General features: G+C 39.4%; 1 long non-coding RNA gene across 1 annotated transcript; it reads left to right on the top strand.

Annotated features, from left to right (window-relative positions):
• The first annotated feature begins 5645 nt into the window (after positions 1-5645).
• LOC132855218 (uncharacterized) lies at positions 5646-8146 on the top strand. The gene is made up of 3 exons (XR_009649300.1): positions 5646-5767; positions 6323-6501; positions 7940-8146. It is a non-coding gene; the product is annotated as an uncharacterized LOC132855218 (long non-coding RNA).
• Positions 8147-17429: the final 9283 nt, after the last annotated feature.

Here is a 17429-nt window from a genome sequence, read left to right as displayed (position 1 = left end):
GCCACGGCCGGACCACCCCAGAAGCTCTCTCGCCTGCCGGCTATGCGACCTGGGCCCACCGACGTTGCGTCCACGCAAAGCGCCGTTGTTATGGCGAACACAATAAAGATTTCACATTTTCTAAAAGAGAGCAGTTTTCCTCTTCCACACTCGTCAGTGTTCAGGCCCCTAATCAGTGGCCTGCCATCCGACACTATCCAGCCCCTTGTCACGCGGGCCGAGGCCTGGCAGGCCATCCCCGGAGTGTCCAAGTGGGTGTTGGGGATAATAAAATACGGCTACTCACTGCAGTTCGCCCGGAGACCCCCGCGTTTTCGCGGGGTGATTCCCACTTTGGTAGAGCCGGATGACGCCCAGGTCCTCCGCACCGAAGTGCTGACGCTGTTGAGGAAAGGAGCCATAGAGATGGTTCCTCCCTCAGAAAGCGGGTCGGGGTTCTACAGCCGTTATTTCCTTGTCCCCAAGAAAGATGCCGGTCTCAGACCCATCTTAGACCTCAGACTCCTGAACCTCTCCCTCATGAAACGGAAGTTCAGGATGTTGACACTGAAGCAGATCCTCACGCAGATTTGCCCCGAGGACTGGTTCTTCTCGCTGGATCTGAAAGATGCTTACTTTCACATCCAGATAGCCCCACATCACAGACGATTCTTGAGATTCGCGTTCGAGGGTGTGGCTTACCAATATGCAGTCCTTCCCTTTGGGCTGTCTCTAGCTCCACGCACTTTCACGAAGTGCATGAACGAGGCACTTTCCCCTCTGAGACAGATGGGAATCCGCATTCTGAACTATCTCGACGACTGGCTCATTCTAGCCCAGTCGCGAACCGAGCTAGACCACCACAGATCCGTGCTCCTGAGCCACTTAGAGTGCCTAGGACTCAGGGTCAATTTTGCCAAGAGCTCACTGCTCCCCAGCCAACGTATTATGTTCCTGGGAGTGGTTTTCGACTCAGTCCGCATGAGGGCGGTCATATCACCAGAGCGCGCTCTGGTACTTCAGCAGCTCGCGGCCTCTGTCAGGAACAAAGCCTGTTTCCCTCTGAAGTTCTTTCAGAGGATGCTAGGGCTGATGGCTTCCGCCTCCCCAGTTTTACAGCTTGGCCTCCTACGAATGCGGCCCCTGCAATACTGGCTGAAACTCCGGGTCCCACCTCACGCTTGGCGGCACGGCCGCTTTCGCGTCAGAGTCAACCAGGCCTGTTTAGCAGCCCTGGAGCCTTGGATGAACCCTGTTTGGTTCAGCCGTGGAGTACCCCTACAGGTGGTTTCCAGAAGGACGGTGGTCTCAACAGATGCGTCCAACCTGGGTTGGGGCGCTCTGTGCGAGGGCAGACCAGCCTTCGGCTCGTGGTCGCACGAGGACAGCCATCTCCATATCAACTGCCTCGAGATGCTGGCGGTAGAACGAGCCCTTTGATCTTTTCAGGCAATCCTGGAAGGGCGCCATGTCCTAGTCCAGTCGGACAGCATGACAGTGGTGTCCTACATAAATCACCAAGGTGGCCTTTCGTCCAGCCGCCTCTACATTCTGGCAAAGCGCCTCTTGGAATGGGCATTAACCAGGTTGCAAACGCTCAGGGCGACACACATACCTGGCAAGTTGAATCTGGGAGCAGACATGCTTTCGCGGAGCAACGTCCCCTCGGACGAGTGGATGCTCCATCCCCAGACGGTTCTCAAAATCTGGGAGGTTTTCGGGAAGGCAGAGGTCGACCTCTTCGCCTCAGAAAGCAACTCTCATTGCCCAACTTACTTTTCAAAGGACACAGATGCGCTGGCCCACGACTGGCCCAGCCTCCTTCTTTATGCTTTTCCCCCGATCGCTCTGGTCCCTCAGGTCATCAGACGAGTCAGGGAAGACAGGCACAGAGTCCTCCTGGTGGCCCCACTCTGGAGGAGCCAAGTTTGGTCCTCGGAGCTATTCAGGCTTTCCATGAAAGCCCCATGGCCGATCCCCCTGAGGCGGGACCTCCTCTCTCAGGCGAACAGGACAATCTGGCACCCGCAGCCAGAACTCTGGGCTCTGCACGTATGGTCCCTCGATGGGAGCCTCTGAGCCTCCCCGAGGACGTGCTGCATACCATTGCTCAGGCTAGGGCCCCGTCTACGAGACGCCTCTAGGCCCAGAAATGGTCAGTCTTCATTGACTGGTGCTCCACACGGAACGAAGACCCTGTTGAGTGTGACGTATCTCCGATACTGTCATTTCTCCAAGAGCGTCTGGACAAAGGTCTCACCCCTTCCACGCTCAAGGTGTACGTAGCAGCCATCGCAGCATTTCATGCTCCTATTGCTGGCCAATCAGTGGGTCGAAACGGCCTCATTGTGCGTTTCCTGAGAGGTGCTAGGCGGTTGAAGCCCCCACGTCCTCTCACCGCTCCCACTTGGGACCTTCACACGGTCCTTGAAGTGCTCAAAGGACCTCCCTTTGAACCGCTGCGGTCAGCTGGCCTTCGGCCCCTAACGCTCAAAACCGCTCTGCTACTTGCTCTAGCATCGGTCAAGCGTGTTGGCGATTTGCAGGCCCTCTCGGTGAGCCCTGCATGCCTTGAGTTTGGGCCCAATGACTCAAAGGTCATTTTAAAACCCAGGCACGGCTACGTACCTAAAGTGCTCTCAACGCCATTTAGAGCGCAGGTAGTTTCTCTCTCGGCTCTGCCTCCGTTATCAGGTAAGCAAGAGCTGAATTTACTCTGCCCAGTGAGGGCTTTGAGGGTATACACTGAGCGGTCACAGTCGTTCAGGCAATCTGACCAGCTTTTTGTCTGCTTTGGTGGCCGCAACAAAGGGTCTTCTGTCTCAAAGCAACGCCTCTCGCGTTGGATAGTCGACGCTATCGCTCTATGTTACTCTTCTATGGGCCTTGAGTGCCCCATAGGAGTAAGAGCCCACTCCACTAGAGGGATGGCCTCTTCATGGGCCTGGTCTGGTGGTGTCTCTATCAAGGACATCTGTGAGGCGGCCAGTTGGTCCTCGCCGTCCACTTTTGTCAGAGTCTATAACCTGGACATCCCGACCTTGCACGCTCGGGTTCTTTCGGTTTGATACGACGGCCTCTTCAGACTCCGTCATCATACCACCTCCGGGGAGCTTGCTCCCTCTTAGCAGTGTTGCGTCAAGGGTTCGACGGCTCCGGCCCTCTCACTTATCCTCTGGGCCCCAGGGTGTTCAAGATAAGTCTTTTCGTTCCCTACCGTGGCACGGCGCGGTTGAATTCGGCGCGGTTGAATTCGTACCCCATACGCAGTATGAGTGGAGTATCGAAAGGGAACGTACTCGGTTACGAACGTAACCTCGGTTCCCTGAGATATGGAACGAGTACTGCGTTATATGCCGTGCCACGAGGCTGCGGCTTCAGTGTCGTCGCTTCAGTCGTATGACCTGATTTCCTCTGGCGATTTGCCTGCTTATATAGCTATGCGCCCCGCCCCTTTTTAGCGGGCTTTGGCGCGCTGCATCGCCACAGGCTCGCGCAGCTACGCAGCGCCGTCATTGGTTTTAAAAAAGTTTACAGATTAAACCAATGGCAGTGCAGTTGCACTGCGTTATTGAAAAAGGCTTCAGTATTGAGGAAAAAAGGAGCTTTTCCCCATACGCAGTACTCGTTCCGTATCTCAGGGAACCGAGGTTACGTTCGTAACCGAGTACGTTATTGTATTAATTCTAATAGTTTAATGATAACAAACCAGTCTGGTACAATGTTTATTTCCAACAATCTGTGTTTTAGAAATCTGTAAGTCATTTCAGTGTAAAAGACCATAAGACTTGATAAGACCATAACTAAAAGATAATTATTAACCTTTTATTTGAGGTCCTATCAGGTCTGGAACACAAAGCTAGTTTAAATAAATGTCACTGAAATAAACCTGGGGGGCACGGTGGCTTAGTGGTTAGCACGTTCGCCTCACATCTCCAGGGTTGGGGGTTCGATTCCTGCCTCCGCCTTGTGTGTGTGGAGTTTGCATGTTCTCCCCGTGCCTCCGGGGTTTCCTCCGGGTACTCCGGTTTCCTCCCCCAGTCCAAAGACATGCATGGTAGGTTGATTGGCATTTGATTGTCCGTAGTGTGTGATTGCGTGAGTGAATGAGAGAGAGTGTGTGTGTGTGTGTGTGTGTGTGTGTGTGCCCTGCAATGGGTTGGCACTCCGTCCAGGGTGTATCCTCCCTTGATGCCCGATGACGCCTGAGATAGGCACAGGCTCCCCGTGACCCGAGGTAGTTCAGATAAGCGGTAGAAGATGAATGAATGAATGAATGAATGAATGAATGAATGAATGAATGAATGAATGAATGAAATAAACCTTTTGCACATATTTAGGTGAATTAAAAGACAATCCACCAGAGAAGGATGTTCTACAGGAGCCCTTACAGTCTTCTCAAAGAGAGGAGGAGGGGTTTGAGGTGAGGAGCAATGATCTACATTCTTACTTGTAGTCTAAATTTTATATTAATCAGACCCTTCAATATTTCCCAGGTTTTTTGTGATTGTCCAAAAAAGCTTGATTTCCCTGCAGATTTTTTTAAATGTGTTAAGCACACACGGGTAAGACACATGGGTAATTACATCCTATTACAGCTGTATAGGAGCTTCACACTGTTTGAGGAAACAAACAAACTCTACCAAGGAAAGGTTGTGGAGACAGTTTCATATCACAGGTCATACACCATTACAAAACTACTGCCCAGAGAAATCTGATCAGAAGTGGTCTTCATAGAAGTTCTGATATGGAAACTATGGACTCGACTATACACAAAAACATAAGAACTAGGTGCAGAAAAATGGCAGCAGAGAAGATCTGTAGTCAGTTCTCCTAGATGATTGGTCCACCCTACCTTAAAACACTGTGTGCAAGTGAACCTAGAAGAACTGATGCTGTTGGATTTCTCTTCTGTTCATTTACTTTGCATTTTGTTAAGTGATAAATATAAACTGTTAATACTTCTATTTTTCTATATTTTTTAACCTGTCTAAAACTTTTGCACAATACTGTATATAAAGCCTGTTATCTTAGTGTAATTAATTAAATGAATGTAATTATCATAAGATCAGCTTGTACCTACTGTAACTGTACTATACTGAGACTAAAGGTTTAAAAGTGATCTATCTCAGGTCCATTTCTCACTTATAATATTTTTATTTTCTAGATTTTGTCTGAACGTCAAGATAAAGGTATGAGAACTGTTTTAAAAATGTCAGTAAAGTCAAATCGTCAGTTATTTTTCTGTTTTATTATGTGTAATGAGCTCTGAAGCACTGGACAATGTGTAACCACAGAAAGTTTATACAGCCCTTTAAACACAGTTTCCTTTCAGTGTTAACATTTTTGAAAATCTTTTTTCTTTAGTGTCACACTATTGGCCAGATAATCAAGACAGGTACGAATAATTTTATGTGAAAAATTTAGATTTTTGTCTCCAATGGTGCATTGTTTATAAAAGAGAAATCACTCACTCTCTCACTCTCTTGTTTCCTGCCTTTTCAGTTATAAAAGTTGTATTACTTGCGAGTGAATGTGAATGACACTAACAATGTCCTTTTTGAACAGCATTTTCTCAACCCTGTTATCTTCCTTTACCTGCTCTCTGACTTCTGTTAGATGATCTTGTCTAAGTGATTGTGCTCTCTAACTCTCTGTAACACTTTAGGAACGAAAACTGCATTTGTGTGAAGTTTTATGCTGCTCTTCGGGAGGGAGTTGGTTCTTCACATGATAAGATGCATATTGTATTCTCTGACGGAAATAAATTTGAGATGAAGCCAATAAGGTAAGTTCATAAATGACATTTTACACCATAAAAGGAACTTTTATTATTAAAGCACACACTGCATTCATATGTTGTGGTATTTTACTCACTCTCCTAAAAGTACAATTTCAGTCAGTTTAAATCAACAAAAAGTAGCTGCAATATGAAGCTGCAGAAAAAGTGCAATGAGTTTTCATTATTCAAAATGGATGTATTTGTTGTTAGGAAAACAACACAGTAATAATTGATTAAGGCTGCAGTTTTTATTTATTTAATATCAACCTCTCATGACATTCCATAGTGTGTTTGAGTATATTAACCACCAAAACATAAATTCCTCCATGATATAATGTGGTGACATATTTGACATCTTATTTGTTCTTATGTTATAGAAAAGTCTTCATCTTTTTCAGAACTTTACAGGAATAGAATTCATAACATCAAAATAGCGTGCCAGAAAAATATAGTGTCATGCCACAAGCCATAACTGTCCACCAAATTAAAACCTCGGAACTTCAGCATTTGTATAAAAGTGAATTTAGATATAAACTGTATAAACTGTTTCTGTTTCCCCAGATCTGATGAAACTGGTCGGATGTTCAAACTTGACCTTTTTTTTGACAAGTCATACACACAAAATATTTGTTACACATACTGTCTTACTGATGAACAAGACAAATTTGAAACCCTTGAATATGAAAATCAGAAATACAAATACAGAACATTGGCCAGAGACATCACTGAGAAGGATAAAGGTAAGATTGTTAACTAACAACTAAATGTATATTAGCATATCACTAAAAATTGGTTAAAAATATTGTAAAAAATATATATCCACAAAATAATTCAAGTGATCCACCTTTACTGACTGTTTTCTGTCCCTGTGGAAGAAATCTGAAATCATGCACATGGAAAATACCTTCGTCATCAATCACCACTGGGGAAACATAAGACTATGAATACAAAACATACAGATGGTTGTTGACAGCACAAGATTATTATTATCAAAAGAATAGTAATTGACAATACCATTCAGCCTAATCAGAACCAGAATTTAACACCCACATGAGCATGCATGTTTATACAGCTCTTGACCATGATTAGTTTCCCTGGGTTTACTATTTATGGGTATCTGTTTAAGAAAAGTGAATATTTTTGTTTTCTGTTACAAACTACAGACACAATTTCTCCCAAAATCTAAAACAAACATATTGTCTAAAATTTTAATTTAGAGCATTTATTTGCAGAAAATGAAAACTGGTCAAAATAAAAAATGCAGTGTTTTCAGACTTTAAATCAAAATCAAGGGCCTATTCATTTATAAACCACACAGAAATAATGTTTTAACTTTAAGTTTAAAAATCAGTATTTTCTGGAATAACCTTGATTCACAGCTTTCATGTGTCTTGCCCTGATCTCCACCAACCTTTCACATTGCTGTTGCGGGACTTTATACTGCTTCTGTTACAAAAATTCAAGCAGCTCAGCTTTGATTGATGGCAAACAGTTGTTTTCTCCCTCTGCCGGTCTGTAGCTATGTTGTCTCCAGTGTCTGCAGCTGGACGCAACCTGAGACTCAGTGTCCCTCTGTTAGTATAACCAGAACTGAACCCTTCTTTTCTTCACTCAAAACTTTTTTTAACTCTTTTAGAATAGACAGTATTATTTGACTCCTATTACTTTTGCAGTACTACTAGCATTGAATTTGCCAGCTGGTCCTATAGGAAGAGAATACTGATGACATCAGAAGTGGTTTTTATCCTTTTCCTTGTCTACAACATAAGAAGGATTCGGCCATTTTTGTCCACACAGGCTGCTCAGGTACTTGTTCAGTCTGTTGTCATCTGAAGACTGGACTACTGCAACCCACTGCTGTCAGGTCTACCTATGAACGCAATTCGTCCTCTGCAAATGATCCAAAATGCAGCTGCATGATTGTTTTCAACTCGTGTTATCTTAAGTCTGTAAATCAGTGGACCAGAGTTTATGTATTCAATGATAGAGACGTAAAAGCACTTTTGTACATTTGCAGCTGCCAAATGCTATAAATGTAAATGTGAATGTAGATGTACTGATGTACATAAAAAATTTTAATTTATAAATACAGATGTTCTTCATGTTCAGAATACAACATATGTACTGATATATTATTGTATGTGTTTGAGAAATATTTTGTATTTCTTATATTTACAGTCTTTCACCAGTTTGATGATGTATGCATGCAAACAGGAAAATGGTCTTGGAAGAAGAAAACTACAGTGCTTAACAAAATACGATCCAAATTCATTCGTGCAATGTTAACACAGCTGATGAACTGCACAAATGAGGATTTATCAGAGATGCAAACTACAGCTTTATTTTTTCTTACTTGTGTTCAATCAAGACGTGTTATTGACTCTGAATTGCACATAATACTAACATCCTGGGTAAGTACAGGTGGAATCAGTCTGTATTGTTTGCCAGTTTAAAAGAGCTTTGATGTGCCACATTATATGTCTGAATCATGGAAAATTAAATAATTTATTTGATTATTTGGAATTCTTTTCATTTTTAGGATGATGTAAAGAAAATTCTGGACAAAGCATTTCTGCATACAATTAATGAGTCAAAAACGAACAATCCAGTTCAGTATGTTCTTGCTGCAGCAATTCTTGCTCAGTTCTTTCAGATTCAACCTGAGAAAGTTACAATGGAAAAGCTGTCTGGAATTGTCAAACAAAATGGTGAGCTGCACGGCCCGCTGACAAGTCTCAATGACACAGTGAGATTGTGAGTTCATTTTTTCATTAATTGTTGCATTTTAAAAGTTTTTATATTACAGTAGTATCCTACAGAAGAGGTGGTTCTTAAGACACATTTTGTATAAAACATTATTGTTTAATGTCAGAATAATACCATCAGTTTTTCATGACTAAATTTGGATATAAAATGTATATTATAATTCCAAAGATTTGTTCTGATGTAGTTTCCATCTTACAGCTGGTAAACAGTATATATCATCACTATTCTGTTTATTCCATGGTTGCAGAACTATATTACCAGGCATCATACTGTACATGTGGAGGCTATATATGAGTTACTGGAGACTAATAAGAGTGACAAAGCCAAAATAGTGCTAGACGTTGGAAACTGGCTGTGTCTTTGACTGTTATTTTTTTTTAATTTGCTGTCACTTTCAGATTAGTGGGATGGTCAGGATCTAGCCCAGACATTTTGCCATGTGTTTTTTGTTTATATTTTGTGTTCAAGTGTCTTCCCCACCCTTGTCTATTCCTTCCCGCCTCAGCACACCTGTTCCTCATGTGTCAATTTGTCTCCCTATTTATCCGTGCGTTTGGCAGCGTGGAATCCTCGTATTTGTATTGTATTTGTGTGCTCTGTTTTGTTGTTCTATGGTGTCTGTTTCCCAGTTTTGTTTCTTTTGTGGTTTTATGAAATAGATCATGTTTATTAGCTATCCACAAAGACACAACCATTTTCTGACAGGGATCTTCTGAGCAGTGCAATTTAGTTTAATGTAGAATCTTTACTGAATTTATATGTAGACTTCAAACAGCATGAGAAAGCAAATACATGGGGAATAAATGTTCAAGATAGAAGATCTTCAATAAAGAATACAAAAGTTATAGTGGCATCTGTAGCTATGTATAGTTTAAGAAAGAGATTTGTTGTTATAGCAGCAGGACAATGAATTAGATTGTTAAAATGATCTGATATATCAGAGAATTTTTAATTTTTTGTCAAGCTACTGACTATAACTAACTACATCATAAGCCATTTTAATTTTTTAACCCCTTTAATCACCCAATAAATCATCTTGGCCTAGTGGTGCTACTGATGGTTGTCTTGCCAGGGAAGCCAGGCCAAGGGCAGATCAGACCAGTCTTTGCTGGTCATGGAGTATTTCTGCTCAAATGGTAGAAATCTCTCCTCAACAGGTTGTTGTTTAAAAATCTTTTATGTTCAGTATTGTGAAATAAAATCTGACAGTATATGTTTGACTTAGATCTGTAGTTACTGGAATAAAGGATACATTTTCTCCACTGAAAGTGAAAAAAATAAGAGTTTTCCCTGAATAAATAAAATAATTAAATAGACACTCTACATGTTAGTACTATTGATAGTAAAATATAGGAAAAGGGAATAAAATAGGCCATCAGATTTGGATGAATAGTGACCGGGACATGCAGTTCTATGATATTTGAATCACTTATTCACGTTTTTATATAAATGATCATTTTTCATTTATTAATCTTGTTTCTTTTACAGGGAAATTTCTGAAGCTGTACGTTACATGTACTCTCTGGCCTGCCAAAAGTCACCAAAAGCAGCACTTTGGTTTATGGCCCTGTTTTATGCAGTATCTCCAGACTTTGTTAATAAATTAGCTTATAAGCAATATACGCAGGAGAAGCCTGCACACAGGTACAGATACTCACTTTTAGTTTAAATAATAAAAACGATAAACATGGGCAGAAACATTTAAATTCTAGTTTAAATGATGACAAAGAACAATTTGTTTGATTTTTATTGTATGAATTTTAACTTGATATACTAGAAACATTTGATACCCTCTGGTAATACCAGTCAATTTTTTTTCCTTCAAAAGTCTTAAAAAATATCCATAGAAAAAGTCATCTGGATATTTCTTAAAAATGACTTTTAAAACTCTTATTTCTTAAAAATTCAAAATCATATTATGCAGTTTGGGTGATGTCTGTGACATCACTGAACAAGGAGAAGCTGAAGGACAACAGAAGCACTCTTATACAAAGAAATAGTATAGCTATATACTATACTATAGCTATAGCTATATAAATATATATTTTGGACTGAAATAAGTAAATAATGAACTAATTTTATTTGTTGCCTCATGCAATGAAACTGGTGCTTTGCATTTTTTTAATATTTAATTAAATCTCTTATTAAGGGACCTATCAGAAATAATTGAGACACACATTGTGATGATCAAGAGAAAAAAAGAATTCAAAGACACTGTGTTAGACATGTCTAATGCGGGAGATGGACGCTACCTCTTGAAAATCACAGTCAATCCAGAAGAATTCTTGTCACAGCTGATAAAATGGCAGAACTCTATCAGTTTCTATGTAAGTGTTAATTGAGTTTATATGCAGCTCTCTATTTCAGCAGTGTTCAGTTTCTAACCCACAAGCATGACCTAATTTATGTAGTACTGTACGTCCACCTACAGTAGTTGTTTTTGAATCTGTGCTAATCAGTTACACCATAAGAATGGTTTGGATATGCTTTCTATTTGTTTTGTCAGAAACTGCATGAGGATGTCAAAACAGCAGCCTTGTACATTAAGGATTGGCTAAAAGAAAGGTACTTTGAAAAAGACAGATTAATGACTAAATCACCTACTGTACAACACAGTGTACTCCATAATGTTCAGGATAAAAGATATTTTCTTCTGTACTCTAGCCACTTGTCAACTGTTTGGGTATAAATTTTAAACTGCAAAGTGCTCAGATTTGTTTCAGCAGTGCAGCAATAGTAGTTCACTTTGTGCAGCTTTGAGAGATTTTCTGTCTTTTTTGAGATTTTGCTATTTGTCAACATGAGGACCAGAGTTGTGTCAGTGAAAGTTAAGGAAACCATTATAAGGCTGAGAAACAATGATCACAATAAAAAATATCTCCATACACCAGTCTGAGTGATAAAGCATGTGCCAAGTATGTTTTTATTTTTTTAAACTAAAGACAGGAAAAACTGTAGAAAGACCTTAAGGGAACTAACCCCTGAAACAATCAGGAGCTGAAGATGGCTGCAGTACAAATCTGACAGAGCATCACCAGAGAAGATACTCAGCACCTGCTGATGTCTAAAAGCATGTGCACTTTAACCCTATTGTTTGAGGTGAACTTTGAATGCAATGATTATTCCAAACATTATGCAAGGCGCTCCATACAAGGGCATGCAACTAATAAAACAACGAATGTTTCTAATAAAATAACTAACTATATAGTTCTTTAATGTGTACATAAACATAATGTAATATGTTTCCAATAAGCAGCCAAGAAAAATCAACTTCAGAAGTACTGAAGAGGGATGTACGCTCCTGCCTAGAGAAAACGCTGACTTTTCTTGCAAACTCTTTAGTTGACAGAAACTGGAAAGAGCACTGGAACAATGTCCTGTCAGTACTGCAGCTTCTGAATGCATTCACTGACTATCTGGACCACCTTTCAGATGATATGGTAAATAATTCTCTTGACAAATTATACATGTGATGCTGTGTGATTAACTATACTGTAGAATTGTGTTAAAAACAGATTGCACAAAAAAGAGGAGTTACATTTGTAATGAGATGATGAAATCGATATCTAAAGCATGAGTCAACTCTCATATGTTCATATATAGGACATTTGTTAGTAAATACACATCAGACTAGAGGACCATGGACATTGATTATACTGAAGCTTAGCTAAAGTTCAACTTATCAAAATTTTATTTGCATATAGCAAACAAAAGGTTTTCACAAGCTTAAGACAAACACACACAGGCGTAAGATAAACACAAGCGTAACAATTGTGTTTATAAAAATGCATTGGATTAACACTTACATGTCAGAGAGCAGAACAGGAAGTGTTGAATAGCTGAATGCTGGGTGCATTATATTTACTGTATTTAAATATTTTGCAGGATTTGAACACAGACAAACACAGAGCCACTTTTTTAAATCTAACAAAGAATATGTGTGACTGTATCAGACAACACCAATTTGGAAACAAGACCTTGGAATTTAAGGTATGTGTATTTACACTACCGGTAGCAAGTTTTAACAGCCAGATTTTCCCAGTTTTTTATTTAAATTTTAAGTAGTTCAAGTCCAGTCAATTATCCTGAAATGGTACAAATGTAAGTGGCAAAGTAACAGAAGTAAAAAGTTTAGGTTTCTAAAAACTTCAAAATAAACTAAATTTCCGAATTATACAAAATTGCCTTTGCAGGGAGGAAATAATGGGTTAACATCTTGCAACTGATCTGCAGAAATGGAACTCTATTAAGTCTGAAAGTTGATGCTAACTGTTCCTATAGGTATCCCTCTGTCTGTATAAAAGCAGTGCTGGAACAGATTGTGTTACTACACCCTCTTAAACAATATCTGTTTACTATGTTAAAGTATGTTCACCTGTTATATCTGGAAAAGGTGGCTACTTTGAGTCAAAAAATATAGATTAAATTAGATGTCATGGTGTGTTTTTTTTATATTTGTTTATTTCTTCTATGCTTTAATTACAGAGTACATTACAAGTTTAAACTTAAAAGTGGAGGTGTTCAGTAGTGTTCTTTTGATTGTAATAATTCATTTTGGTTTAACAAAATAATTTTAAATTTGAATAATCTAGGATAAAAGCTTGCTACTATTTTGGGACCATATTCAAATTAGTAGCAAGCATTTATCCTAGATTTATTCAAATTTAAAGTATTTTGTTAAACCAAAATGAACCAAAATTTTGGGACCATATTCAAATTCAGGTTTCTGTGAGCAGTGAGGATTTCATATTGACATTGTGTAGGCTTAGATGTGGTCTAGGTATCAGTGGTGGTCGTTTAGGGGGTTGGCCATTATTTAAAAGAAAGTTTTCATTATTCACATTCTTATACCGTTATCATTAGCACATTTGTGAAAGAATTCTGGCAACAATTGTTCTTAAAAGTGTTAATTTCACCAAATAGCATATAATGAAAATTAAAATGTCATTTTAAAATCAGCACAGCCAAAAGACAAAAAGCGGGCTTGACTTATTCAGCCACTGAGCTACCACCACCCTATACATAAAATATAATCTAAAAAGTTTTGCAGATTACGCTTACACAGTAGTAATGTTTTGTGAAGAATATGATTTCTTTTTCAGCACTGGAGTGCAGTGTTTAAACTTCAATTGCCAAAAGTTTGGCAAAAACACTGGGAGGAAGTTCTAAAGAAGCAATTCAAAGAATATCTACAAAAGGCAAGTTTTATTTTAAATTAGGGACCCAACAAGAACACATAGTGAATAACGGCCTTTGTTCTACCAACTAGAATAACAAATATACAAGAGTATACAAATGAAATGTATCATGATGTATCAGTTACCTTACAGAAAGTAAAAACAAGATAATCTATACAGAAGAATGTAGTACATTGTAGTTATTGCAGTATCGGCTTTAGTATGTTCATTGATTTCAGTAAACTGTTGATTTTCATTAATTGTTTTCCACATAGTTTAAATCTTTATACTATTTATTTACAATTCATGTTTTAGCATTCTCATGATTTATATAATTTCTGTGTAACTGTATATCTACATTTTTATATCTTTTATATGTATACATTTTTTATTTTTTTATTTTCTTTAACCAGAAAAAGATAACTGATCAAGTTCGATACTGCTGTACTTATGCTGATCTTTGTCCAGCAATGGAGGACTGCTTGTTAACTTGTGCTCAAAATGCAATTAACAAGCAGGTCACTGAGGTAAGGTTCATTGAAGGTATATGTTTTCAACATACCTTCAAATTGAGAATGATTAGTAACCTGATAAGCAAAAAGTTTATTATTTTATTATTTTGAGAATAAACATATGGACGTATTGTTTATCGTTACATGTTTTTTTTTGTAGCTGCAAGTTACACTACTGCAAAACACTGATCTCTTTCTGGATGAATGTCTATGTATTAATTAGTGCAAATTAAATGAAGTTGTCTACTTGCAAGGGGGGCATGGTGGCTTAGTGGCTTAGCGGTTAGCACGTTTGCCTCACACCTCCAGGGTTGGGGGTTCGATTCCTGCCTCCACCTTGTGTGTGTGGAGTTTGCATGTTCTCCCCGTGCCTCGGGGGTTTCCTCCGGGTACTCCGGTTTCCTCCCCCGGTCCAAAGACATGCATGGTAGGTTGATTGTGTGTGAGAAATGCAATTGAATTGAGATAGGCACAGGCTCTCCGTGACCCGAGGTAGTTCGTATAAGCGGTAGAAAATGAATGAATGTCTACATGCAAAGCACACATACACAAACCATCAACACTTTTAGTTCATTAACATCAGCACTGGAAGCAACACACTTCAGATATCAGGCACCCAGTGCCATGTGTAATGTGTAAAAACACTGCAGCAAAATGTGTAAAAATTTAATAGCCAGACCTAAATTGAGCAGTTTAAATTTGTGTTTTTTCCTTTTTAGAGCAATCAGAAAGGAAGCCAGTCTACTTGGGTGAGACTTCAGTAGTCAAACAATACAAGTCTAAAACAAATTATAATTATTATTATGGATTGTTTTGTGATATGATCTTAACAAATGAAATTTGATGTTAAACAGAGGGAGCTCCTTAACATAATATCAGAGTCTACTAAACCTGGACTACTGTCCTTCATTATCCAAAGCAAGCTGCGTGACCTAGAGTGGAGCGACAAGGACTTTCTTTTCCTTCTGTATGATGAACAGCTGAAAGATGTTTTTCGTACAGTCTGTAAGATATTGTTTCTTTTTCTTTTTACTGATGTTTTTTGTCATTTGTATTTTTGTATGTCTATTTGAGCTTTAACTAATGATGATTAGTTTTAAGACTATTGATGACACAGTATTGGAATGTGAATAGTCAATACCAGTACAGAAAATGACACCATAACAAAAACAGACATCTAGCAGACACTCCACTAAAATATTTGTGAAACATGGTCAAAAATAAATAAAACTACAACATATGGTAATAGACTAAACAAAGTACTTATAAATTGTAATAATAGCCTTAAAGTACTTAACAGTAATTATATATTTCTTAGCAAATTTCTTCATGTTAACTGTGAACAGCTTAAGTAATATAACCTAAAACATAGTGCTAAGTCTTAGAGTAAACACACTGGTTGTAGAAAAACTTGCTGAGTAGCATAGCAACCTGATGCTTTTTGTTAGACTTTTCCGTCAGACTATATATCATTTTATTTCCTGGTATTTACATCTGGATGTGTTAAACAGCATGGAGGCAGACCACCCCATTTTAGGTGAACTGTTGTATTGTAGTATTGAAATTGTACTCTTCTAATAAGTACCCTAATTTAATGGTCTGCTGATTGACTTGAGGGGGGCACGGTGGCTTAGTGGTTAGCACGTTCGCCTCACACCTCCAGGGTTGGGGGTTCGATTCCTGCCTCCGCCTTGTGTGTTTGGAGTTTGCATGTTCTCCCCGTGCCTTGGGGTTTCCTCCGGGTACTCCGGTTTCCTCCCCCGGTCCAAAGACATGCATGGTAGGTTGATTGGCATCTCTGGAAAATTGTCTGTAGTGTTTGATTGTGTGAGTGAATGCGAGTGTGTGTGTGCCCTGCGATGGGTTGGCACTCCGTCCAGGGTGTATCCTGCCTTGATGCCCGATGACGCCTGACCCGAGGTAGTTCGGATAAAGCGGTAGAAGATGAATGAATGAATGAATGAATGATTGACTTGACTCTAAAACCTTCCTCTATTTCTGCTGATGAAGTCCTGTGTTGAGTATCAGTGTGTTTTGAAAGTTCCTTCCAATTAAATTTGATTAATTTCTCTGAAAATGAACAGACAGAATGTTTCTCTTGACATTCAGTAAAACATGGTGGTGGTATCATGGCATTGGCTTTCACTGCTGCTGAACTACTGATGGTATCAGACAACGTTTCTTTAGAAATATGAATTTATTCTGCCGATACCTTCAGGAGATTCAGCAGCCACAAAAGCCCATGCCATGACACCACCACTGCCATGTTTTACTTATAAGCTTGTATGTAATGCATCTTGAGCAGATAGGGCTTTCTCCATATTTTGACCTTTCTATCACTTTGGTAGAGGTTCATCTTGGTTCCAGTCACATGTATCAGTATCACTTGTGCGATACAAGATGTGTAGTTGTGAACAAAATGTCAAGTTCTAAGTTGTTTAACACCTCTAGATGTAAATATCAGGAAATGAAAGCTAAACTTCTGATCTGAAGTAATTATACTGACGTACTTGTCCCTTAGCGACACATGTTTTCGGATTGCGTAGGAAACCCTGTGCGCCCCCGCTAAGGAATGTGTATTATTTGGCACGGGGTCGTGTTGGAAACACAAGATCAACTATCAAAGTCAACTAACAAAGGCTCCTATCCAAGGTCTTCTACTTAATCTATTGTTTGAATCTTTAAATGAAGGAGGCAGACTTAGACCTTTTTTCATTATCCCCACAATGGGAGGCCTTGTTTTTATTAAAAGTAGTGTAATACAAATAGGTGTGTGTAATATATGTAAAATAAAAAGAAAAAGTTACAAATAAAAACTCCTTCAAATAATCAAACAGTACTAGAATAAGTAAAAGGTATTAAGATGCAAAGATTATAACAAACCAAGAATCACTCTCCAAGTGTAAAGTGTCCAAGTGTCTTTAAGTGCACCTAAAGTATAACATGCACTAAGGCTGTCTGCAATAGAATGCACACACAATGTGATTCAAGGCGGGCTTTTATACTTTTTTACTGTGGCCAGTTAGATTTGGCTGTCAGGTTTGGTTGGCTTTGTGCCTTTTAGACGGCTACCATCTTATTTCATAAACACTTCTCGGTTTCCCAAACATATCTCGCCAGCGACTCTGTGTGTGCTACTAATGTCTTTTTTCCACTATTCCCAAGGTTAACATTTTTATATATGGTCATACTTCCTGCGACTTCTCAGGCTGT

The sequence above is a fragment of the Tachysurus vachellii genome, chromosome 12, assembly GCF_030014155.1.
Source record: "Tachysurus vachellii isolate PV-2020 chromosome 12, HZAU_Pvac_v1, whole genome shotgun sequence".
NCBI classification, from domain to species: domain Eukaryota; kingdom Metazoa; phylum Chordata; class Actinopteri; order Siluriformes; family Bagridae; genus Tachysurus; species Tachysurus vachellii.
The sequence above is the reverse complement of the archived record's forward strand: the minus strand, read 5'-3'. Positions and strand labels throughout refer to the sequence as shown.